We start from the raw sequence: 25148 nt of genomic DNA, 5'->3' as shown, positions 1-25148 counted from the left end.
TTGTAAGGGGGGATCCAGTCTTTGTCTGTTGAAGAGGTGGCTCTTTGCATAAGAAGGGATTCTGTCCACGTCTGCGGAAGGGGTGAGGCTATGCATATCTTTTAAGGAGAGATTCATACCCACAGTCATTTCCATTGTTATTATCCAAACCTATAGGGCACCAACAGGCGTCACTTTCTCTCAGCCAGGTCATGGACTTCAGCCTCAATGTCTACTTAAAATCTCAGCCCCTCTGCTAAGGATGCCATTTTATTGCAAGTGTGTTGGTGGCTTTGTGTCATAATTTGGCGTTGGTGGCTTTGACTGAATGTGCAGAAGTGGACATGTGATAGAAGCACCTTTGCTTTGTGTGAAGCATAGGCTTTACTGTCTATGTCTGATGTGCAGGAGTTGGTAGCTTTGGAAGGCATCCAGCAGTTAAAGGATTTGGTGATATGTGGGAAGTGATGGATTTGTGTGACAAGCAGGAGCTGAGCTGATGGCTTTGGTTTATAAGCAAGCACTGGTGGCTCGTTATGGTATGCAAGAGCTGTTGGTTTTGTGCGATATACTGGCATTAGTGGCTTTGTGTGATATATGATAGGCATAGATGGCCTCCTGTGATATGCAAGCATTGGTGGCTGTGTGTGATATGCAGGCGTGGGTATGATATGCATTCATTGGTGGCTCTGTGTGGTTTGGTGGCATAAGTATGTTATATGCAGACATTGTGACTTTGTGTGATATGCCGGAGATGGTGACTTTATGTCATATGCACAAGTTGAAGGCTTTGGATGATATGCAGCAAGCATTGGTGGCTTTGATGTGTGATGTTGGAGGTGGTAGCTTTGTTTGATATGCAAGAGTTCGTGGTTTTGTGGGATATGCAGCAGGCGTTGGTGGCTTTGGTGACATACATGTGTTTGTAGCTTTCTGTGACGTGTAGGAGGAGATGGCTTTGTGTGGGATGCAGTTGTTGGTATAGATGTAGGAGTTTGTGGTTTTGTTTGGTATGCAGCAGTCATTGATGGCTTGGGTAATATAAAGGACTTGGTGAATTTGTGCGACATGCAAAAGGTGTTGGTTGCTTTGTGTGATAGCAAAACAACCAACTGGTTGTTGCATATCACACAAAGCAACCAACACCTATATATCACACAGCAAAACAACCAACGGGTTGCTGCATGTGTGATATGTAGGTGCTGGTAGCTTTGTATGATATGCAAGAGTTGGTGCCTTTGAGACATATGTAGGAGGTGGTGGCATCATGTGTTGTGCAGTCACTGGTGGCTGTCTGAATATGTAGGAGTTATATGCAGGAAACATTGGTGGCTTGGGCAATATGAAGGCACTGGTAGTTTTGTGCGATATGCAGGTATTGATGGCTTTGCTTTGGTGATATACAGGCGTTGGTGGCTTTGTGTTATAGTAGGTTTTGGTGGCTTTATGAAATAAAGTGAGGGTGGTTTTTGTGAAAAGCTGGTGTTGGTGGCTTGTGCTGATATTCAGGTGTTGGTGTCTTTGCTAATACACAGGCATTGGTGTCTGGTGACATGCTGGCGATGGTGGCTTTGTACGATATGCAGGTGTTGGTGACTTGGGTAATATGCAAGCATTTGTGGTATACAGGTGTGGGTAGCTTTGAATGATATGCACACGGAGGTGGCTTTGGTGGTGTGACAGCGTGGTGGTTTTGGTGACATGAAAGCGCTGGTGACTTTGGTGGTATACAGGAGTGGGTGGCTTTGAAAAATATGCCAGTGTTGGTGGCTTTGTATGATAAGCAGTAGTTGGTGGCCTTGGTGCTATGCACACGTGGTGGTTTTGGTGATATGCAGGCGCTGGTGGCTTTGGTAGTGTGACAGCGTGGTGGTTTTGGTGATATACAGGTGCTGGTGGCTTTGAATGATATGCCAGCGTTGGTGGCCGTGGTGCTATGCATGTGTGGTGGTTTTAGTGTTATGCAGGCGCTGGTGGCTTTGTATGATAAGCAGTAGTTGGTGACTTTGGGTATATGCAGGCGCTGGTGGCTTTGTATGATAAGCAGTAGTTGTGGCTTTGGTGATATGCAGGCGTTGGAGGCATCGGTAGTGCGCAGGCGCTGGCTATTTGTGCGAGGCGCAGCAGGAGTCGGAGGGGAGATGGATACAGCACATGCACACTAAGCAAGCGTACACGAGACACCTGCTGCTCTGCTCAGCTGCAGGCAGACCACGGCCACGCGCCTTACTAAGGACGTTGCGGCTGATTGAGTCTCACTTGTGCGACCGCAGCTGTGAGGATCTGTCCAACCTCACGTCCGAGGAGAGGGCCAACAAAATAAGAGCCAGACCCTGAGCGCCCTTTAGAGATGCTGCTGCCTGCCCAGGATCAAAGGGGCGGCAGGCAGCATCCCGGCCTACCAATCCGATATCCTGAGCGCATTATTAATCCGGCGCGACTGCTGTACGATTGATTAAGCCGCTGAGAGATCTCACTGTCAGCTCTAAATAAAGTCGCGATCTTCTCCAAAAATATCTCCCCTCAGGCCAAGGCCAACCGGAGCACAGCTGATCTTTTCCATGAGTGGCAGGAGGGCTCCGTTTGGTGCCCCTGGGGTACGTCCCTACAAACTGAGTCATAATATGTTAACATGCATAGCCCCAAGTCCAGAGCTCCTAAAGCTTTCCACTTTTTCTGCTTGAACGCCCATGGAGTACTCTCCATGGAACATTAAAGATGTTTGCATTTTTATTAATAGGCAGGACACATACAGCCATTTTTTAGTACTCCAAGTAAGTCAAGTTCACTGATCACATACTTAAAATTCGGTGTGTTCTCCCCGAATATTACCTTTTTATCCCTTACCTCGGCGGTTCTTAACCATTTTACTTCTGAGGAGCCCCCACTGAATCATTACTTTATTCTGGGGACCACCACTGAGAATTCTTTTTTATTATCATTATTAATTTTTATTTTTAGACTTTTATATAGCGCGAACTAGACCCAAGACACTGGGTATAAGAGCGCTTTACATAGCTCCAGTTTCGTTACAGAAGGACACATTCATTTTTGTTGGACACGGGGAGATCAAGTGAATTGCCCAGAATCACAGGATGTTGAGCGTCGTTGCCGAGACTCGAACCTGGTTCCCCAGCTTTGAGACCAACTCTCTAGCCGCAAGGCTACATCCTCTCCCCAAATTATTGAAAACGGGGCCTAAGCCATTTCTATGATTTGAACCTCAAAACAATGCACAAAAACATAGAAACAAGTATACACCAAAGTCATTCTCAAATACTGAACTTTTTTTAAATTTACAATCAAATATAGAAAAAGTTTTGACATTTTCAATTTTGCTTCTTTATTGGTAATACTATATTAAATTTTAATTTATGAATTTTAACAATTTATTTTTGTAAAGACAGTTACAGACCTCCTGAGTAGGCGTTGCAGACTCCCAAGGGTCCTCGGCCCACAGGTTAAAAAACACTGCCCTACCTTGTTTGTGGGTGTGGACAAGCCAAGTTCATGCAAGAAGGAGTTCCTGCTAGCGGGTGTAAAGGTCTATGATTGTGCTTCCGGCCCTGCCCCATCTTTGAGCATTGTTTTGTGTTTTAGGACCGCATTTTCATGGATCCTCACTGAAGGACCAGTGGTGTACGTGACCCACTTCACATTCGTTAGCAGGGCAGTATTGTTATGTGCCACTGTGCTCTTTCCCCACATCCCGCCTGCTCAAGAACTCAGGTTTGGAGTTGGGATTAACATCCAGCTGCAACTCAAAGTGGTTCTAGCGTGCCACCATCTACAAAAAGCCTGGATAGATGCCACTGCTTCACGCGGACTGGTAGCCCACAGCTCCTTGTAAGTGTTGCCTTATATTAGCGCTAGGCCCCTGTCCAGCTCCCCAACAACTGTACAGATACAGGACACATACGCCCACTGCTTCAAAGCGTTATTGACTTAAAACTTGGCCTCGAGGTCTTGTGTTGGTGCTTTCAGGTCATCGTGGAGCTGCATGCAGCTTGTCCACCTCCAGGTGAGGGCAAACGGGGAAGACGTTCTACCTGTAAGCGGGAGGGCGCTTCAAAATTGAATGACAATAGGATTCGCGAATGGTAAAAAGTTTACAGGTTTGCAGCAATGGAGGTGCATGAAGACGAAGGTGGATGCTCGTGGCGGATGCTCGTGGCGGATGCTTGCATTCCCTACCCGCGCCTCTCATATGGTTATCCCATCAGTGGTGGTGTGCTTCCCTAGAATGGCCTCCACGACGAACGCCTGTCTGTGATCCCCCTCCCTGGCTGGAGCCTGCAACACCCCCAAGCCCTCGGAGACACCGTACGTGCCAGCTGGCTGGGCCCGCTGCCCATTGCTGGTCTCGCAGCCAGAACCTGGCTCTGAATGGCCGTAAAACCAGGCTGGAGGTACTTGGGGAAGTCGCTCAGCAGAGAGCTAATGCTTTCCCAGACAGTGGCCGCCTTATCCATAACAACCCGCGCCCACCCTCTTTCCATACTCGCACGGGGGTCCACTTCCTCGTCTGGTTCCTGAAGCAGACAAGGGTTTGTTGTCTTGTGGGATGTTGCTTGGATCTTGGCCAGTTGTAAATATCTATCATTTGCCTTAATTCCTGGTCTTTCGTCCAGTGTGCGTGTGCTAGCGCCTTTGAAAAGCAAGCATTACCTTGCACTCACCATGGGTGAGGGCACAGGGGTTGCCCAGCATGCTGTGGCTGCCCAGGTGTCTCGGAAGAACTAAGAAAGTTAGAGAGCTGCTTGCTGTAACAACCATCGCGCCCCCACTGTATCAACCAGTCTAGTGCTGCTCGCCCTCCCGAAGAGCAGGGGTTAGGGTAGAAGATGCACACTGGAAGCTAGCCTAATGAAACCTAACCTGATAGGAGGTAGCTCGAGGAAGCAAACCTAGTGGAAGGTACACTGATGGAAGCTAGCTGTACGAAAGCTAGCCTGATAGAAGGTAGCCAGAAGAAGCAAAACCTCGTGCAAGGTACTGTCATGTTCACGGCGCCTGCCGTTTTCCCCGCTCCTCCGCTTCCCCGCTACCACACACAGAAACGGCCGAGAGACTCACTTCCGGCTGGGAGATGAGTCACGGTCTAGTCTTTAGACAAACAAAGCAGTTCACGGAAGCACTTCCGGGGGAAACGCTTAAACACCGCGTTTCCCGCCGGCTCTGTGCTTCGGATTTCGCTAGATGTGCTGAACGACACGAGACGCTGTTTCTGCTGCACGGAAGACCTTGGAAGCGGGCTGTGCCTTCCGGACTGGAGCCCCGCTGTGGTCTTCGTAATCCCTCTGGGAAACAAAAAGGTACTTTCGTTCAATTCTGCTGGAGTCACCGTAACGCGGCTGCGTTATGGGTGATCAGAAGTAGATCCGCGCAGGAGCGCTTAGAATATTGATTTTGACCGCGCAAGAGCGCCTTTTGATGATTTTTGTTAGATCCGCGCAGGAGCGCTTAGAGTATTGATTTTGACCGCGCAAGAGCGCCTTTTGATGATTTTGTTAGATCCGCGCAGGAGCGCTTCGAATTATTGATTTTGACCGCGCAAGAGCGCCTTTTGATGATTTTGTTAGATCCGCGCAGGAGCGCTTAGGGTTATTTTGTTCTTGTTAGTTCTCCTTGGGTTTCCACTATTTGCTTTCCAGGGATGCCGGTGTTTTGTTAAACCCAGACACGTGGAACTGACGCGCAGGAGCGCTATTCCTTTAGTTCTTGAGAGCCTAACGCTGCCATCTTGTCACAACTGAACCTTCCTTGAAGCTGTATTTCAGGGTTCATTAGTTGCAGCCACTGGTGAGTTCTAGGTTGAGGAACAGGGCTTTTCTGTGTGTGTTTGGCGTATCTTGCAACGGGGAGTTGGGTCCTTCACTGATCTGGGTCTCTTTGTCTTTCAGTTGGCTCCGAGACACCCTTCACCTCAACCCCCTGCTTTCATTCTGGCTCCCTTCCCTGCGTCCATCTCATCCTTGCTGGGTTCTACTGTCCACACGGGTCAGGTTGGTACAGGGGTGGGCGCTCCTGTCGTCTCTGCGGACTTGCTCCACAGGCAGAGGTAAGCATTGTGGGGCACCTGACAGAATCCGAAGCCCACGTTTATCAGTCCACCTAGACGACATGAGCGACCCGGAGGTTACCTTACATGACATCGCAGTCATGCTGGCTGCCATGCAGGCAGAGAACCACAGTCTGCGCCATGACATAACCGCCCTACAGGGCCAGATGTCAGCCGGAGTCACCAGTCCTTGGGGAACCAACCCGAGCCCCAGGGTCAGCCAGGAGGGTCTTTTGCGACAACCTATTTTTACCTTTGGGGGGTCCTCCGCTGCCACCACTCCGAATACAGCCATCCAAGTCATCGCCCCTCATTCAGTCCAGTTGGCACCACCTGAACGCTTCTATGGGGACAGTACCAAGTATGGTATTTTCATGCACCAATGCCACCTGCATTTCATGGCCAGACACACGGCGTTTCCCGACGACGCAGCCAAGGTGGCTTACATCCTGTCCTACATGGGTGGAGACGCCGCCCAGTGGTCCATTGCGTTGGTAGAAAACGACGATCCCATGCTACACCACTTGCCCACCTTTCAGGAGTCCATGCGGCGTATGTTCGCTCGTCACACCTTTGTGCAAGCAGCGGACAACGAGCTGCTCAACCTCAAGCAAGGCAGCCAGGACCTCCTTCATTATATCACCACGTTCAGCAGGCTTGTTATCGAATCCCATTGGCCTGAAGACAAAAAGGTGTCTGTGTTCTATCGAGGATTGCGCGATGATCTGAAGGATCTCATAGCGCAATTACCCAACCCACCGGAGGAGATAGGTCCTTTCATCGATCTAGTGGTGAAAATGAATTTCCGATTACAGGAACGAAGGACCGATAAAGGGAAAGGCAGTGAAAACCGTTTCTTATCCTTCGGGGACAAAAGCGTAGAAAAAGCCAGAGAGGACCCTGCTTCCGCTTCCCAAGGCGAGACAACCGAACCAATGCAGATCGGGGGCATCAGAGGGCCCTTAACAAGTCAAGAAAGGGAAAGGCGAAGGAGGCAGAATCAATGCCTGTACTGCGGGAAAAGCGGCCACTTCGTCAGAGAATGTCCGGTGAAGCCAACGAAACCCCGGGGCAGAAGACCTTTCGCATTGCCCATCACCAAGACAGACAAGACGGGAAACGAAAACACCCAGTAGACAAGGGGATCCGTCCTCTGGGTTCTTCGACTTGCACCTTGGCGATCCCTGCGGTTTTTGACGGCAGTCACCACGTAGGAATGGAAGTGTCCTTACGGAACCAGGCGGGCAGGACCTGGCAGGTGACAGCTATGTTAGACTCCGGTGCTACAGGCAGTTTTATCGATACTGCTTTTTCCTGTGCCCTGGGCATGGCTACAGTGCCAAAAGACCAACCTGAAACCGTCAAGGCTGTTGATGGTACGGATCTCACCTCCGGTCCTATCCGGCACCAAACAGAGAGCCTGATCATGTCTTTTGTTAATCACCACGCCGAATCAATCAGCTTTGATGTTATCGATGCCCCTCAATTCAAGGTGATATTGGGATTACCATGGTTGGTGAAACACAATCCCCATATCGACTGGGTGTCGAGAATAGTACACCTGAATTCGGAATACTGCAGTGAAACCTGTTATGCGAAGGACGATCTCCTGGGGAGTCATGCTATACAAGCACAATCGCTTCCTCTCCGAGGAATGGGGATAGTCTCCCAGGTAACTACACCAGCCATACCAGAGGAATACCAGGACCTAGCCGAGGTGTTCGACAAGAAGGGGGCTAACACCTTGCCACCGCATCGGTCGTTCGACTGCCGTATAGACCTCGTCCCAGGCTCCACCTTGCCTTGTAGCAGAATTTATTCGCTCACGGAAAAGGAGAACATCCACCTTCGCTCCTATTTGGATGAGTATCTGGACAACGGCTTTATACGTCATTCCAGGTCTCCGGTTTCCTCTCCTCTTTTCTTCGTATCGAAGAAGGAAGGTGATCTGAGGACCTGCATAGACTTTCGAGCTATGAACGCCATCACCGTAAAAAACCGTTACCCCCTACCGTTAATCACCAACCTTCTGGATCAGGTAAAGAACGCCTCCGTATACACCAAGCTCGACCTCCGTGGGGCTTACCATCTCGTCAGAGTCCGAAAGGGTGACGAATGGAAGACCGCCTTTCGGACGAAATTCGGTCTGTTCGAATACCAGGTCATGCCTTTCGGACTCTGTAACGCCCCCGCGGCGTTTCAGTTCTTTATAGACGAGGTGTTACGGGACTACCTAGACGTCTTCTGTATCGTCTACATAGACGACATCTTGATATATTCGCAATCCATCACCGAACACGTGCAGCATGTGCGTTCCATCCTACGACAGCTGAGTAAACATCGCTTGTACGTGAAACTGGAAAAGAGCGTTTTTCACGTTACCTCGGTGGAGTTTCTAGGTCACATCATCACTCCGGCAGGCATTCAAATGGACAGCAAGAAGGTGGACGCCATTCTGTCCTGGCCTCCTCCGGAGTCCGTAAAAGGGGTTCAACGGTTCCTGGGGTTTGCCAACTACTACCGGAGATTCATCACCGGATTCTCCGGGATGGTAGCTCCTATCACCCGCTTGTTGCGGAAAGGAGTACGGTTTGAGTGGAATCGGACAGCAGACGACGCTTTTCAGGAACTAAAGAGGCGTTTTACCATAGCCCCGGTCCTGGTGCACCCAGACACGGAACAGCCCTTCATTGTAGAGGCAGACGCATCTGAACACGCCATTGGAGGGGTGTTATCTCAAAGGAGTACTAGCACAGGACAGCTGCATCCGGTGGCTTTCTACTCCAAGAAACTGCAACCAGCCGAACGCAACTACACCGTGTCTGACAGAGAACTTCTCGCTATCAAGACCGCATTCGAGGAATGGCGCCACTTCCTGAAAGACGCTAAGCACACGGTTACCATCTACACGGACCACAGGAATCTCCAATTCCTGAGGTCAGCCCGTGCCCTTACCGCCCGACAGCTTCGATGGACTCTATTCTTTAATGAATACAATTTCGTGATCACATTTCGACCTGGGAAGGACAACGCCAAGGCCGATGCCCTATCACGGCTAGGAGAATCCGACGAGGAGGCGGAAAACACCGAGCCTGTCCCCATCATCGCTGAGACACGCTTCCAGGGGGTTGTAGCATCCTCGGACTTCATGCTTCAGGTACAAAGGGACACAAAGCAGTCCGACCTGGAGGTTCTGGCGGACGGACAAGGAGGGGTAACGTGCGTAGATGGGTTGCTGTTCCATGGACAACAATTGTATTTACCGGGGTTGACCAGTCAGCAAAAGGCAGTCTGCCTGTGCCATGACCATGTTCTATCCGGCCATCCGGGGTACCACAAGACGCTTGAGCTCGTACAACGACAGTTTTGGTGGCCATCGCTGGTGACGGACACCAAGGACTATGTGGCGAGCTGCACCATCTGTCTCTTAGGGAAGAACACATCCGAGCCTCCTAGGGGTCTTCTACGTCCCATCCCGGTGCCACCGTATCCGTGGCACACCATTTCCATGGACTTCGTGGTGGAACTCCCTCTCACCAAGACGGGGCACACCACCATTCTCACCATAGTGGATCATCTCTCCAAGATGGCTCATTTCGTGCCTTTGGTGAAACTACCCACGGCTGCGGAACTGGCTTTGATCTTTGTACACGAGGTGGTTCGCCTCCATGGAGTTCCATCGGTGGTGATCACGGACCGGGGATCGCAATTCATCTCCCGCTTCTGGAAGGAAGTATGCAGGATCCTCGAACTGGACGTGCGCCTGTCCTCGGCGTACCACCCTCAAACCGACGGTCAGGCCGAAAGAACCAACCACACCATGGAGCAGTACCTCCGTTGTTTACTGCTTATGGTTGAAAAGGAATGGTCCGAGGTGTTATGGATGGCGGAGTACGCCTATAACAACAGTAAACATTCGGCCATTGGAATGTCTCCTTTCTTTTGTCTTCATGGCCGTCATCCCCGCACCTCCGCATGGGAGGGTCCTCCCGACAGCAGGTTACCCACAGTCCGGTCATATCACGAATCCTTGCGCCGCATCTGGCAACAAGCCCGTTTTGAATTGGCCAAGGCTAAGGACACCTACAAGGCACAGGCCGATGCACACAGACAGAAGGAGCCCTCGTACGGTGTGGGTGATCGGGTGTGGCTGTCCATTCGGCACCTCAATGTGCACGGTCCCAAGAAACTGTTGCCCCGTTTTGTGGGTCCGTTTGAGGTCGAGCGGGTGGTTAACCCCGTGGCTGTGAGACTCTCACTCCCTCCACACATGAAGATTCACCCGGTCTTCCATGTCTCGCTGCTGCAACCGGTCCGTTCTGGTGTCTCTCTTCCCTCTCCTCCTTCTCCGGTGGTGGTGGAGGACCATGTCGAGTATGAGGTCAAGGCCATTCTGGGTTCTCGTCGTACTAAGGGTAAGCTCTTCTACCTGGTTGACTGGAAGGGGTACGGGCCGGACGAGCGTTCTTGGGAGCCCTTGTCCCATGTTCGCCATGCTCCCATGCTGGTTCGTGCCTTTCATCTGAGCCATCCGCTCAGTCCTCGTCCTGTATCCCCCATTTAAGGTTCTGGCGGAGTTGAGGGGGGACCTGTTTTGGGGGGGGGTACTGTCATGTTCACGGCGCCTGCCGTTTTCCCCGCTCCTCCGCTTCCCCGCTACCACACACAGAAACGGCCGAGAGACTCACTTCCGGCTGGGAGATGAGTCACGGTCTAGTCTTTAGACAAACAAAGCAGTTCACGGAAGCACTTCCGGGGGAAACGCTTAAACACCGCGTTTCCCGCCGGCTCTGTGCTTCGGATTTCGCTAGATGTGCTGAACGACACGAGACGCTGTTTCTGCTGCACGGAAGACCTTGGAAGCGGGCTGTGCCTTCCGGACTGGAGCCCCGCTGTGGTCTTCGTAATCCCTCTGGGAAACAAAAAGGTACTTTCGTTCAATTCTGCTGGAGTCACCGTAACGCGGCTGCGTTATGGGTGATCAGAAGTAGATCCGCGCAGGAGCGCTTAGAATATTGATTTTGACCGCGCAAGAGCGCCTTTTGATGATTTTTGTTAGATCCGCGCAGGAGCGCTTAGAGTATTGATTTTGACCGCGCAAGAGCGCCTTTTGATGATTTTGTTAGATCCGCGCAGGAGCGCTTCGAATTATTGATTTTGACCGCGCAAGAGCGCCTTTTGATGATTTTGTTAGATCCGCGCAGGAGCGCTTAGGGTTATTTTGTTCTTGTTAGTTCTCCTTGGGTTTCCACTATTTGCTTTCCAGGGATGCCGGTGTTTTGTTAAACCCAGACACGTGGAACTGACGCGCAGGAGCGCTATTCCTTTAGTTCTTGAGAGCCTAACGCTGCCATCTTGTCACAACTGAACCTTCCTTGAAGCTGTATTTCAGGGTTCATTAGTTGCAGCCACTGGTGAGTTCTAGGTTGAGGAACAGGGCTTTTCTGTGTGTGTTTGGCGTATCTTGCAACGGGGAGTTGGGTCCTTCACTGATCTGGGTCTCTTTGTCTTTCAGTTGGCTCCGAGACACCCTTCACCTCAACCCCCTGCTTTCATTCTGGCTCCCTTCCCTGCGTCCATCTCATCCTTGCTGGGTTCTACTGTCCACACGGGTCAGGTTGGTACAGGGGTGGGCGCTCCTGTCGTCTCTGCGGACTTGCTCCACAGGCAGAGGTAAGCATTGTGGGGCACCTGACAGGTACGCTGATGGAAGCTAGCCTTATAAAAACTAACTTGATAGAGGGTAGCCTGAGGAAGCGAACCCGGTGGCAGGAACACTGATGGAAGCTAGCCGTACCAAAGCAAGCCTGATAGAAGGTAGCCTGAGGAAGCAAACCTGATGGAAGCTAGCCTTACGAAAGCTAACCGCATAGAGGGCAGCCTGAGGTAGCGAACATAGTGGAAGGTACACTGATGGAAGCTAACCTTACGAAAGCTATCCGCATAGAGGGCAGCCCGATGTAGTGAAGATAGTGGAAGGTACACTGATGGAAGCGAACCATTTGATCTATAGCCTTATTGACGCTAGTGGCTCGGTGGCTAGTTTGATTGAGACCCTCCTCGTAAAAGCTCAAATTAGTGAACCTGGCCAAAGCCAGTTGACTTAATCAAATCTTACAGAGTGGAAACTAGCCTTTTGAAAGTACTCTTGTTGAAAGCCAGCCAAGCAGGAGATGAGAGAAGTTTTTGAAAGCCAGCTAACTAGAAATAAGCCTAGTATATACTAGTACAAATTGGCCTGATAAAAGCTCTCTTGGTGGAACCTGACCCACTGGGAGCTAGTCAGGTGGGAGCCAGCCTGAAGGAAGTTAACCTAAATGAAGATAGCCTGAGGAAATGCAGTGTTATGAAACCATATCTGATAGACACTGGTGTAGCCTAGTGAAAGCTAATTTCTTGAACACCAGTCTGATGGAACATTGTTTGAGGGGTAACAGCCTGATAAAGCTGAACTGATGAACGCTGCTGGAAGAGGGAAGCTATCTTGCATAATTAAACATCGCCCGATAGAAACTAGTCTGGAGGAAACTGGCCTGCAGAAAGCTAGTCTGGTTGGAGATGAGTTGAAAGATAGTGTCAGTGAATTCAGCCAAATAAAACCTCACCTGATGGGAGCTAGCCTCATGGAAGCTGGTACGATGGACATGGGCGTGTCTGATACCAGCCTTATAAAGCCGAAATGATGAAAGGTAACCTAGTGGAAACTAGCTAGCCTGACTGAAATTGGCCTGATGAATATCATCCTCAGGTAAGCTCGACTAAGGGAAGCCAGCTTGAGTAAATTCAGCATAATAAACTTTGTCAAGTGGAAGCCAGCTTTGTGGAACCTGGCTAGATGGAAGCTAGCCTGGCAGAATTTGGCATGATGGGTGTCTGCCTGAGGGAAGCTAGCCTAAGTGTATTTGGCCCACTGAAACCTCACCTGATGGAAGCTAGCCTCATGGAAGTTGGACTGATAAAAGTTGCCCTGATGGAATGCCAACCGTATAAAGCCGACCTGATGAAATCTTGCCTTGGGGCAGCTGGCCTCAAGGAAGCTAGCCTAGTGGAAAAGGCCTGGTGGATGTCTTCCTAAAGGAAGTTGGCCTGAGAGAAGCTAGCCTAATTGAATTCAGCACAGTGAATGTGGTTTGATGGAATCTAGCCTAGTGGGTCATGTCCTGATGAAATCTTGCCTTGGGGTAGCTGGCCTCAAGGAAGCTAGCCTAGTGGAAACTGCCCGGTGGATGTCTTCCTAAAGAAAGTTGGCCTGAGAGAAGCTAGCCTAATTGAATTCAGCACAGTGAATGTGGTTTGATGGAATCTAGCCTAGTGGGTCATGTCCTGATGAAATCTTGCCTTGGGGCAGCTGGCCTCAAGGAAGATAGCCTAGTGGAAACTGCCTGGTGGATGTCTTCCTAAAGTAAGTTGGCCTGAGAGAAGCTAGCCTAATTGAATTCAGCACAGTGAATGTGGTTTGATGGAATCTAGCCTAGTGGGTCATGTCCTGATGAAATCTTGCCTTGGGGCAGCTGGCCTCAAGGAAGCTAGCCTGGTGGAAACTGCCCAGTGGATGTCTTCCTAAAGGAAGTTGGCCTGAGAGAAGCTAGCCTAATTGAATTCAGCACAGTGAATGTGGTTTGATGGAATCTAGCCTAGTGGGTCATGTCCTGATGAAATCTAGCCTGGTGGAAGCTGGTCTGGTGGAAGCTGACCCAATTGAAGTTAGTCTGCTGGAAGCTGGCCTGATTAAAGCTGGTCTGATGGGTGTTAACCAGGTGAAGATGACCGGAGGGAAGCCATCCTGGAGGAAAGTGGTCTAGTGGAGGCCAGCCTGCTAAAACTGATGTGATGAAAACTACCCTAGTGGAAGCTAGCTGGATAGATGGAAGCTAGTCCCAGGAAAGGCACCTTTGTTGAGTGTGACTTGAATGTTGAGTGCATCTCGTAAAGATGTCTGGAATGGATGAAGCTCTGTGTCCGCCCCTGTGTGAAATCTCAAGGCGTGTCGTAAAGATGCTGCACTCCGTCCTTTACAGAGCAGACTGGGCTGGGCCGGAAGCAGGTTTTATTCTCATGATCTACACCCAGCTCTAGGCAAGGAATTTACAAACCAGCCCAATGTGAGATTTCAACCTTCCTCCTCCATTGATAAAGCAAACCATGACCACAAATACCAGAAGCCAGTGTGCTAGAAAATGAGAGGCCGGTGATGTGGCAAATCATGAGCGTTCCCAGGAAATTGTCATTGAAAGGGGCTCTCTGGTGAATGATGTCACAATACACTCAAAACCCCAGCTGGCATCATCAGACAAAGAAACATTCTAGAATGCCTATTGTCTGTGATTATTTTTCCAAAAGGTGAGTGGCTGTGAATGGCGGCGAGGACAGGGAAACTTCCAGTCACTTGTAAACAAGAGCAGCTATGCCTCAGTGATCATTTAGAGCTACCTAGCAGTAGGGGAAATCTAATTTCTCTAGATGGGTATACTACTACTACACTAGAATTAAAGTACTGCTACTACTACTAATTATAATACCAATAGCAACATAATATTAGTGCCAATGAGAATAAGATGCTATTACGATGCTGGGCGGGCAGCGGGTACCAGTCAGCTTTCTGCAACGCATGGCATGCGGGTTAGTCTGGAAGGAAAAGAGGCAGGGCATCAGGCTGGCCAGTCCACCCCCATCCTGACCTGGAGGGAGCATGGATGCTGGCTGAGGCCTTCTCTGGTTCCTCTGCTCATGATCCTGGCACCCACCGAGGAAGCTTGCTGCTAGTCATGGTGGGTACGGAGCTTGTAAAGTGGGCGAGCTGGCACATGGAGCAGTTCTTGAGGCTGGCACACCTGCGAGTTCCCTCTGGATGTGGTTCCCCTAGACATGGCTTTGGCAGACTGACAGGGAAAGAAGCCTCGTGTTCCTTCCCTTTCCACCCACGCAGCCCCTCTCCAACTTCCACTACTGCCACACCTCCTCCCAGCTTCCCTTCAATGCCAGCCCCCCCCCCCCCCACCCCTGCCCTCCCCCTTTAGCAGCACATCCCTTGGCAGCGCCGTGCAAAGCTGAGAAATCAATTTACCGCTTTCTGCAGAAAAAAAAACCCGTGACATATTGGCTAGAATAGTAAAAGCCGCCAGCGCTGAGTGATGCGAGGGCGACGGAGCCCATGACCGGTCTGAGAGACCAGGAAGCCAGCCAAGCGCGCATTTCCAGGAGCAAGGGTGCCCAGAGTTAGAAAACCAATAAAAATGGGACATTTAGCAAACATAGAAGGGCCGCACTTTTACACCAGCCTAGGGGCACAGCACGACTTAAATGACAGCGCGCAGACCGAGACACCAAGGAAGCCAATGAAAAGCAACTTTTAAACCAAGCCTCCTGTGGGTCCTGAAAAGAACTGCCAACCCGTCCTGCCCCCGAGCACATACAAACCGGCCTCTCCCGTATTCAAGTCACTCCTTTATATACATCTGGATAGGAGCTACATTTGTCAAAATCTACCGGGACAGCTGGTGAAAAACCGGGACGGTCCCTGCAAATCAGGGACACCTGGTCACCCTACCAACAATTCTAGTCCTGGTAGTGACGTGTCTCTGTTGGCATGTGCATCACACCAATCACACGCTTAGAAGCATCCTTTCACAGGAGTCATGTCTAATCTTGTCCACACACAAACCTGCATAGAAGCACATACATAAGTGCATGACTGCTGGGGACACAGTGCGTGCAAAATCTACACATGCTTTTTATTAGAAATATAGACGCATTCCAATAAAAATATACAATTATAGTAAAGTTATAGTTACAGTGCAAAATCGAAAAAACACTGAAATTCATCATTCACAGTAAGCTGCGCAAAAAGAACAATTGATGGACAGACAGTTGAACAATGTCAAACATTCACCCCAGTACAGTGATTTGGGCCTAAATCCATCGTTTTTTTGCTCCCCATGCCATTCCAGTTTGAACCCAGCCATATGCAAATCAGTCTTGACCCTGTTCCCCATGGAAACACACGGTTCTCCATGGGAACAGTCCAGCCCGAACTGCCAGGTCAGGTTCTCCCTGGACCAGAAAGAAGCATCCTGGGACCGGTTTCATCAGCCAGGCTAGCTTGACTCCAGTGGCACAGAGTGACACGTAAGATGGCATAGCTCATGACATCTAAAAAGACTTCAGTGATGACATCACTCCTGCTATCAATAACAGATCCGGGACAATGTGTAAAGCAGAGGTGTGACCGGAAGCCCTTTTAGGAACATAAACACACAGTGCATGGCCTTTCCCCCCAAAACTATAGAATTTATAATACTCATTTGCATATTCTAAATGTTAGTAATGACCCGCGTCTCCGCGGTCTGGGCCAGAAAGAGACTAGAAGGTTGGCCACGGGGACCGGAAGTGCCCGCTTCCCCTGGCTCTCCTTATAGACCCGAGCTTGAGTGGCAGGCCTGTGACAAACAACAGCCGAGAGGCGGCTGGCGGCAGCACGTGGGGCCGGACAGCAGGCCAGGCCCTGCCTGGCGACGGCTGTCACTCACTGCAGACGCTTTTTAGGGCTCGGGGATGCCCCTCTACCCCTGCCCGCTGCCCAGGGCAGCGTCCGATTGGCTACTGAGGTATGACCTTGCCAAATCCGGCCTACGCTGATATTTACACTGAGACAAGTCACCTAAGCCTCGGAAGGGAATCAAACCCGCACCTGTTGTACTGCCTCGCGCGAGTGGTGCTGCACGAGGCAAGGTCACTCCTTCAATCACTCATCAATATATTGTTTCAACTCATCTCTTCTTTCATTTCTTTGTTCATGCAAACAGGAATTAATTCATCCATCTATTAAAAAAAACTCCCTTTATACGAGTCCATTCAGCGATTCTTCCAATAATTGAGCAATCACTCGAGGGGCACCTGGATATAAGCATTTGTGTGGCTGTGGTGTTTGCCGCATAAGTGTGGTTTTACCACACGTACGGTACTTTATCAACCACTGCTGTGTAATTTGCAGATTAAAAAATGCTTCTAGCTCAAATCACGGCTTTAAATGGGCCAGTACTGAGTACCAGCACTTTTTTTATTTTGAGAGGGGGAGTACCACCTGCACTTCTCAAGAGAGATATAATACTTTCAATTGGAGAGTACCAGCACTTCTCAGAAAAAAGCAGGTACTCTGGTACAGAGTACCTGCACTTCTATTTTTCCATTTCAAGGACAGATTCAACTCTATTAACTGTTATTTATAACGGAAAAGCTCAACTCGCAGTGCAGCGCAATAGCAAAGGCTCATGATTACTTGTCATATATCGTTCTATTTTGTGATTGGTGCAACTTCATGTTACACAATACTGTTATCGAAACAGTAGATGTTTCAAGGGGTGATCAAAATGCAGAATACCCTCCAACTATTTTTATTGCTTTTTTTAAGGAGTAATATCTTGAATCATACAATCCCACCTAGCCAGACAGTAGCATCATTTATTGTTCCAGCAGCCCCTGCTATCGGCCCTGCAAGCCAGCATGTAAAACATTTCCATTCCATGATCCTTACTGCAATGCAGAACAAGACGAAAATGTGCTTACTGATAAAGTCTCAAGTGCTTAACAGAGATGAGGTACCCTCTTCACCAAACTGGAGGTCTGCCCGTCTGAGTCATAGAGGCAGACCGTAATTATGTCCGCAATGGAGTCTACTCCATTCCTGTCGCTGACATACTCCTGCAACAGCCTGATGGAGTAATGGCCGTTTGAGGTTTGGTGATTCGATTACCCATCCCATTCAGAGTGGGCAGTCGAATAGACAATTTTCACTGCCAGATTCTGTACACAATCAATATTCCATCCTCTATATGTCTAAGTCTAATTAATTATGCTAGTAGTTCAATTACTAATGCAAATATTAGAGGAGAGTGGGGGGCATCCCTGTTTAGCTCCTCTCTGGATCTCCCATCTTGCAGAGATCGCTTTCCCAGTACGTACTTAGGCCACACTACAAACGTACAGAAGGGCGACCCATCGTGGGAAGGTTCCTCCAAGAGCTCATCTCTCAAGTGATTTGTACATGAATGTCCAGTCCTCCATGTCAAATGCCTTACATGCATCTAAACTCGCCAATGTTCCGCTCTCTCCTGTTCATTTAACATGTTGCAGAACCACAAATGTTTATCTAATATTAGTGGTGGTATTGCATCTCCCAACAAATCCCGCCTGGTCCGTGTGTATCAGCATTTCAGCTGCCCTTGCCAACCATCATGCTAGAATTCTCAAATATTTTTATGTCCTCATTAATCATCAACAACAGTAAAAAGGACCCTCATTCCAATGGGTCTTTCCTCCTTTTGAGCAATACCACTATAAGAGCTTCTCCAGGTGTTTCTGGAAGTATTCACTTGGCCAGAGCCTCGTTATAATTCTTGTAGAGGGCAGCATTTCTACATATTCTTTCAAAAATGCAGTCAGGAGGCCATCATTCCTGGGTGTTTTGCCAGTCCCCGTGTCTTGGATTGCCCAGTTTGTCTTTGACATCTAATGGGGCGTTGATCACCTCTTAGCTGGCCCACCAGCACAGGCATGCCTACTTTATCTAAAATTGCGTGCAACAAACGGTTATCATCAGAGCTCCGTCTAGAAAATAGTGCGGCTTAGATATCCTCAAATCTCCGATTATTAGAAGCCTGTTCAGCGATAAAATGTCCCTGGTTGTTCTGTATGGCTGCCACTGCTTGGTTACCTCTTTCACTGTTTACCAGCCAAGCCTGCATGCGGCCAGTCTTATCTCCCTGTTTGTGTTGTAGTTCTGTGTACAGTCTGTAATCATGTTTACTGAGTCTCTCCCTTGCCTGTTGCAGATGACCGAATGCCTTGTTTTTGAATTAGTGGTCCACTGTTCCTCAGCTGTCTGTCTATTAATGTCATGCCCCCTTCTAGTTGACTTATAGTGGTCAAAAGAGATTTCCTGACTCCATACACAGTATTTATACACCTCTCTCTTATATCTTTGAAGGCTTTGCCAAGTACACCCCCAGATGCCACAGTACCTATGTTGGTTGGAAAATATGTTAAGTTATCTTATTCGGATTTCTATAGCGCACAGCTGCCCCAGCAAAGGGGCGTCCCGGCGCTAAGGGAAAATATTCCCTTATAACTTCTCTAAAGTCTTCCTTGTATGGTCGATCTTGAAGCATCCTATTTTATAACGCTCATCTCGGAATCGGTACCCGATATGTCCTCCCTATGCACTTTACAGAGAGGGTAGCATGATCCGACAGGGTGCGATCTATGTATTCAGCGTTTCCAAAGTCCACTGTAAGTTCCGGGTGAACTAGGGCGTAGTCTATTCTTGAGAAGGTGTCATGTGGAGGTAAATAGAAGGAGTATCCCCTTGTGTCGCAGTGTCGCAACCATCATAGTACATTTAAATTCATGTTCTCCATTGCTGCATGTAGTGCCACTGACGATCTACCCAGTGGTCTAATAGTTGCCCTGGAGATGTCCAAGTATCTGTCCAGAGTACAATTAAAACTCCCCCATCTGTAAAATATTATATTGCGCATATGGCGCCAGTAGCTACGTCACTTTCTCGAAGAGGACTGGGGTATTTTGTGTATACGTATTCATCAAAACCACTGGTTTCCCATTCATATCTACCATTGGAGTCTTAAAATATGACGTCCGCCTTGACTGAGACCGAAGTGGCCACCAACAGCAAGCACCCCTCATGGAGATGAAGTGAAAGCAGCAAGTTAGCGTGTATCACCCCAATTCATCTGTCGCTTTTTGTGCTCAGTCACTGGTAAATAGGTTTTCTGCAGCATTATTATCTGCGCTTGTTTGTGATTCAGGTATGACCATATTCTTTGCGTTATAGCGGTACTATTCAATAAAATTGCCATTCAACGAAATTCTTGGTTCTTAGCACCCCCACCCTCCTCACCTACCCCGTCCTCTCTGCGTATTGCTCATGTTAGAAGGCAGGAGCGGGGCTGGGCCGCCACTTGGCAAGAATCGGAACTCCACAGGAATTTCGGTTTTTTGTTTTTATTTTGCTTTTTTTGCTCTCTTTTTCCCTAATTGGTTCCAGATGTGGAAGGCTGTGTGCAGCTTTTCCCTCCGTCTGGTTTCCATTACTGGAGCAGGGCTGAAGGATGCATAACATCACGGTGGAACCCGCGGCTCGGCTCGTGCCCCTGCCCTCCGCGGTGCGCCATCTTGTCCCAGTGGAAATAACAAGGTTGTGGAGAGTATGGGCAGATTTGGAGGGCAGCAAAGTGGGCTGGGGTTTTATTGAAGCAGAAATAGACTTGAAGACAGGCTGGAGCCAATGGAGAGGCCAGCAGAGTGAGGGATGAATCACTCTCATATCAGGCTGCCTGACAGGAGGGTCAACTCCCCTTCCCTGCAGCACTGGCCTTTAAGAGTCAACAGAACTTTCCCGGAAGTACTCCTATAAGTGTCTGCCTTTGCCCCAGCACAATTCGCTTTTGAAAAATATATGGCATGTCAGCAACACTCCTGACCGCGTAATGCAGAGCACTTCCATGACTGAACTATACCACCAGCCTAACCAAAGATTCTGTGTCCCAGTCTTGAGGCGTTGACAAAGAATCCAGAAGTTAGCCCCTAAACAGCTCCTGCACATAAACCTATAAGAGAACATCTGGCTGCCTTGAAGGCCTTCCACTGGTTGCCCATTGCAAAGAGGGCGACCTTCAAAACCCTCTTCACGCCACACAAGGCCATGAATAGAACAGCACCAACCTTCCTTCAAAAGAGCAACACATACGACCAGAATAGGTTACCTCGCTGTAGATTGGCACCACAACTGGTTATTCTGAGTTCCAAAAAGAAAACCATTGGTTGCACATCTTTCTCTGTGCAAGCGGCAAAACGGTGGTGCTCACTCCCAGCGGATGAAGGGTGCGCTGAAGTTCACCTGAAATTCAGGAAGGCAGCAAAGACTTGTTCTTCCTCTGCTGAATCAACTGACCGGACAAGTCACGCTCCAGTGCACCAGAACCAGAAATAAACTCATACAGGATCAACCAACCAAACCACGTTCAGGCTATTCCAGAGGCACGACCAATAACCTGCGTCCTAAACAAGCACCATATTCACTCAAGCAAAGGTGTAACAAACAAACGAAAAACACAGATTAGCCAGTCGCATAACCCTAACCTAATAGTCCGCGCACAGCCAATAATGTAAGCAGCTCGCTCTACTAATTTCTACCTAACATTACTAATCACTAAACACAAACACTAATCACTCCCCCCTAACAGTGAAACTGACTGACGCAATTCAGCATTAACTACTAAACACCTCTCCCTTGCAACTCTGAGTCCCAGTGGAGTAGCATGAGGTCTGTCTGTGAAGTGGCTCGGCACCTCATCAGCTAACACGGAGCAAACCACCTTGTATTACCCGAGCACGGTGGGAGCCAAACCGTTGTAGTGGAAATATATTTTATTCTTTGGTGAGTCCGTCTGTTTGAGTCACTACTTTCTTGTGCGTAAATCTCTCTCTATATATAATCTCTGCGCATGTCTCTCTCGTTCCCCCAGTTACTTTTTTCGATATAACAACTTCATGTGTACATTTATGTAAACTTGCCAATGGAACCAATGAAATGCTGAGATTTTGATGCTAAACTTTTCAAGTATTTTCTCTATGTTTATATCTACGCTACAAGGTATCAACCAATCATGAGACTGTTGAGTCACCTTTTGTAAATAAATACGTCACTCTCCTGCGATGCGCTCATGTGAGCAAGGCCACCGAGTTGGCCGAAACGCGTCTTTTCGAACTTTGAACCAGACAGATGATTTAAATAAATCGGTACTGCGGCTGGCAGTATCAGCATAAGAAGAAGTTGTCCGTCTCTCTTTTCCGGTGCCGGAAAGCACCTCAGAGTGGTAATTGGAGATATATATATATATATATACACACATACACATGCATATACACACACACTATACAAATAACAATACCATAATAAACATATGATGCCCTGCTGGTGTCATATTGCAAAAAGCAAGCCCCTTTGTGCCACTAACAGTGGCTGGTGTAAACAAAGGACATTGTGGTGTACTAATGTGCACAATGTACCCTGGTTGTGTTGCAATATAAACAAAAGGCATTGTAATGTACCAGTAAACACAATTCACCCAAATTGGGGTATAGAATAAGGGTACTGCGATGGACTAGTGAGCACAATGCACCCGGATTGTGGTATATTTCATAAAACAGAGATTGTGATATACTGGTGAGCTAAATGTACAGAGTCTGTATTATGTAAACAAGGGCATTGTGATACAGTGTGCAAAATGCATCCTGTGTGTGACCTATTATGAACAAAGGACTTTCGAGTGTACTTTTGTGCACAGTTTACAGTAGACGATTAACAACTAATACTCGATGTACTACTGAGATCATTGGAATTTCTATAAACAAAAGGCCCTGTGATATGCTCAAGAACATAGGACAGTTTGATGTGGAGCACAATCAGGAAAGACTAGTCTGACGCACTGCCATTCACAAGAAAACAATCACAATGATGTACCTGCTTGCACAATGCACCCTCATTCTGGTATCCAAGAAGCAAAAGTCACTTTGATGCACTAGTGAAGACACTGCACCATGATTGTGATAAATTACAAAGTGCATTATGGTCAACGAATGGGCGTGATTCACCCAGACTGTAGTGTACTCGAAAAGTGTTATTGTTATGCACTAGTGTACCCCGATTGTGTTAAATTGCAAACAAAAGGCATGGTCATGTAGTATGCTTGTGGTATACAATACATAAAGTACATTGCTGTAAACTGGTGAACAGAGTACATCCTGCTGGTGATACACGATAAATACAAACCATAGTGATGTACTAGTGAACACAACGCACCCGAGTGCGCAATGAAACCAGACTGGTGTACTAGTGAGCATAATAGGGCATGACGGGATGCTGGTAGTGGGCCACATTGAATTAAGATGGCGGATGAGGGCAGGGGACCCCTTGTTCGGTTCTGCAGCGGTTACGGGTTTAATCCTCCCCACTTCCCTGTTGTTCCATAGGAGACCTGGTTCACTGAATTCACAATTGCACCACTATATTGCGAGGAAGTTGACAAAAATTACACACATAAATATACATCCAGAGTTTTCAGTGGTATCGCATGTCAGTCAGGGGCCAGATCTCTGACCCCACCCCCCCCCCCCCCCCCCTTTGCTACTCGGGACACGTGGCTCTTGGCTTCACGTTCGTAGCCCGTGGCGGATAAAGAGTTACAAGAAACTAAAAAATATATATATAAAGGGCAACACATTGTGTCCAAATGGGTGCCAATGAGATCCAGATGTTAGAAGCTGCGCTCCCAACCCCTGGCCGCTCCTAAATAAAGGAAAGTATTCCTGCAATTCAGCTGCAGCCGCCGCTGCCAAGAACAACTCCCAGATAGGGTGGCGAGCAGCAGCGCGCCATCTGGAGAGTGTTAGGGAACACGGAGGGGGTGGGGGGGCGAACTGGAGACACCCGTCTGTGAGGAGAGACAGAGTGAGACAGGAGACAGCGGGCAGAGAGAGAGTGGAGATAGGCAGAGCATGGGGGGCGGGTGGTAGGAGTGAGGGTGAAAAGCACGTGAGAGGTGTGAACCCCTAAAGAAGAGAAAACCAAAAAGAAGGGGCTTGGGTTGCAGAGTGTTCAGGGAATATCCGGGGGGGGGGGGGGGGGAATCTCGCGGGCGCAAAGTTGAAACTGCATAGCTGTGTGTGCAGGGGGAGGATGAAGTATGGAGTAAGATCCATGGGATAGTGGAGAAGGGAGCGTGAGAACAGAGACTCAAGAGGATAAGGGTGAGAAGCATCGCTGGTGAGAAGTTATGGGAAACACAGGCGGGGGAGGAAGTGAACTGTAGGGCGCCGAGAGTGAAAGAGGGGTCACACAAGTGTGAGAAACGAAGGAGAGCTAGAGACAATCCTGTGTGCGTGAGAGGGGCGGGGTGTGGTGAATCGTCGACAAACGAGAAGCGGGAAGGAGAGAGTAAAGGGGAGAGAGAAACAAATGGTCGAGAGGAGATAGAACCCGAAGAAAGAGATGAACTCTACACAGAAGATAGAGGCTTAAGAGAGAGGAGTCATTACAAGATTGGAGGAGAGAGAACAGGTGACGTGGTTACAGAAACAGAGCGAGGGGAAATCTGAAGGGGTGAGAGAAAGACGGGAGAAGCAGTTTGGAGAGAAACAGGTGACACAATAAGAGGGACCGGACAGAAACACATGGAAACTGCAAAGTGCCAGGGGTGGCGAGGTAGAAACGCGCGCGAGGGGGGTAGAAAGGAGGGGTTTACAGTCGAAGAGAAACGGAAGCCGCGAGGAGAGAGAGGAGTGACAGGAAGTGTGACAGAGGGTGTGGGGTAGATAAGGGACACATGTCCACAGGGGAGAGCTGCCCAGACTGCGAGGTGCCATTGAAGGTGTGTGGGCCCCCATCTGCCCCCCGGACACACACCCGCACAGGCGGCCAGGCAGGCATTGTAAATATTTCCAAAAGTCCATCACGCTCCTGGTCAGAGTTTCCACCGCCTCTTAGCGCGTTACTCACCGCCGTCCCGGGATCCTGCGCACTTAGTGGAAGAGAGGTGTGTTCAGTTTTGACACCGACATGTTGGTTTGTACAGCACAAACGGCGCTGCCCCTGCTAGCCTTGTTTCTGCCACCAGCGAAGACAAAGAACGCACTCCTTTCTTGGGATGGCGTGGTCTACTCCCCAGAGAGCGCCCTGGGCGAAACCAAATTTGGCGCCCCCTCCTGCTTGTTCTCTTTAATTTTCTTTCTATTGCCAATTTTGAAGGAGTAGAAGGGTGGTGAGGGGGGATACAGTACAGAGCACGATAACAGGTAAAAGAAACAAAAAGCAGATAAGGGCGCTAGCAAAAGTCAGAAAAAAAAGTATCCAAACACACTTTTCTTTGGACCTAAGCTATAGGGAGACTGCTACAGGAGCTCCAGCGCCCCGCTGCAGTTCAGCGCCCTGGGCGTGGACCCAGCTCGCACATGGTTACAGTGCTATGTGTTACTACTAGAGCCAGGACTCTCACTCCACCCTGGAAAGAGCCTTTTTGGTAGAGGAAAGCCCTGT

At 49.1% G+C, this 25148-nt stretch overlaps 1 protein-coding gene across 7 annotated transcripts in view; it reads right to left on the bottom strand.

Annotated features, from left to right (window-relative positions):
• CBFA2T3 (CBFA2/RUNX1 partner transcriptional co-repressor 3) overlaps positions 1 to 25148 on the bottom strand; it is a 352675-nt gene that overhangs the window by 71214 nt on the left and 256313 nt on the right. The window contains exon 1 of one of the 7 annotated variants that reach the window (XM_085639121.1): positions 24612 to 24778. The exons of the other annotated variants lie outside the window; for them this stretch is intronic. The gene's annotated coding sequence lies outside the window, so the exon portion shown is untranslated. Of the gene's footprint in view, positions 1 to 24611; positions 24779 to 25148 lie in introns of those variants that run through there. 7 annotated transcript variants of the gene reach the window in all.

This window comes from Triturus cristatus, chromosome 12 (assembly GCF_964204655.1).
Source record: "Triturus cristatus chromosome 12, aTriCri1.1, whole genome shotgun sequence".
NCBI lineage: Eukaryota > Metazoa > Chordata > Amphibia > Caudata > Salamandridae > Triturus > Triturus cristatus.
This window is presented reverse-complemented; position numbering and strand designations above follow the sequence as displayed.